General features: G+C 41.8%; 1 non-coding gene across 1 annotated transcript; it reads left to right on the top strand.

Annotated features, from left to right (window-relative positions):
* The first annotated feature begins 529 nt into the window (after positions 1-529).
* On the top strand, positions 530-636 carry LOC142182365 (small nucleolar RNA R71). The gene has a single exon (XR_012711201.1). It is a non-coding gene; the product is annotated as a small nucleolar RNA R71 (small nucleolar RNA).
* Positions 637-1,721: the final 1,085 nt, after the last annotated feature.

Raw genomic sequence — 1,721 nt, 5'->3', positions numbered from 1 at the left:
TGGCACCATTTGGCCTTGAGCTTGCATGCCCCCAGGCTGAGGCACGATGGGTCTGTATTGCTGATTTGGTGCCGACCTCCACTGTTGTCCTCCTTGTCTCTGTCCCCCAAAGTTGTTAACATAATTCATATCTTCCCTTGCTCCTTTATTTTCACCTTCTTTGCTCCATGAACACACATAAGACTGATTAACACAAGGTGTACACAGTCCTCCATTTGTTGTGTCAACAATATGCACCTGTTTGGTACCCATCTCATCTATCTTCTTTGTCAAAATACTCATCTGAGTCATGAGTGTGGCCATGTTCTCTATCTGCGAATTATTTGGGTCGAGAGGCACTGAATGCACTATAGGTGCCAGTGTTGTATTTCTAGTCATCCACCCCGAATTCTGGGACATCTTGTCAAGAAGGACTTTGCACTCAGTGAATGTCTTACTAAAAAATGCACCTCCAGCTGAAGCATCCACCTTGGCCTTTAGATTGTCAGCTAATCCCATGTAGAATCTCTGGCCAAGCATCTGGTCTGGAATGCCATGGTGAGGACACTTCACCAGAATCCCTTTAAATCTTTCCCAAGTTTCTTGCAAGGTTTCAGTTGGCTGCTGCTTGTACTTCAATATTTCATTAATCTGTCTTGCAGTCTTGTTGGGCGGGTAGAACTTATTCAAAAACTGCTTTACTAATTCTTCCCAGGTGACAATGGAATTGATTGGGAGCGAATTCAGCCAAGCCTGAGCTTTCCCAGTCACAGAGAACGGGAACAGTAATAGCTTGATAGCTTCTGGAGTCACATTTGGCTGCCTTTGAGTCACACAAATTGACAAAAAAAAAATTCAAATGTTGCTGAGGGTCTTCAATGTGTGACCCAGAAAACAATCCTTTATTCTGTAGCAGATGTAGCATGTTGTTGGTGATCTGGAATGTCTCCGCTTGAATTGCGGGCACAACTATGGTAGTTTCCAGGTTGTCAGCTATGGGTTGAGCCCAATCATAAAGTGCAGCTTCTGGCACAAGAGGTGCCACCACTCTAACGTTTGGGTCAGCTGGCTCATCCCTGATGTTTTCGTTGACGTTCTCTACGTCACCCATGTCAAATTCAAGCTGGTGTGGTTGTTGTGATTGTTGGATCCTCCTGTTGGCACGGCTCAATGCCCAGAATGTTTTCTCGGGGTCTGAAAGTCCTTCAAGTAGTTCTCTAGTCCTCGAAGAATTTCTAGGCATATACCTGAATTCCACAATAGTTCAAACGTTAGAATTTTAATGAAAATTGTTTAACACCTTTGAAAATTGATTTGAACTAATAATTTTTAACAGTACTTCTAAGTTGTAATAAATAACACCGTTAGTTCCCCGGCAACGTCGCCAAAATTTGATAACGCCCAACTATGCCCTTTAAAAGACGAAGCGGTCCCTGCAAATATAATCCGATTTTAAGTTCGGAACTGAATCCTAAGGGAACTAACCTATCTATTACACTTTTCGGCAATGTTATTATCAACTCAATCAATCTCTAGATTCAAGATTTTTGATCAATAAAGACTGGGTTTTTGTTTAACTGCTTCAACTACTATTGAAAACAACAATAAGCTAAAACAAAGATAATTCAATGGTAAAAAGGTCTAGGGCAGTGATTTCCCCAATTGCTAGTTTAGGTCTTGACTCTTCCGCTATAATCTCGCCGTAATACTCTATGAGGATTAAGAGTTATGGGCTATCGTAA

The sequence above is a fragment of the Nicotiana tabacum genome, chromosome 6, assembly GCF_000715075.1.
Source record: "Nicotiana tabacum cultivar K326 chromosome 6, ASM71507v2, whole genome shotgun sequence".
Taxonomy (NCBI): Eukaryota; Viridiplantae; Streptophyta; class Magnoliopsida; order Solanales; family Solanaceae; genus Nicotiana; species Nicotiana tabacum.
Note: the sequence above shows the minus strand (reverse complement) of the source record. Positions and strands in the feature narration are given on the sequence as shown.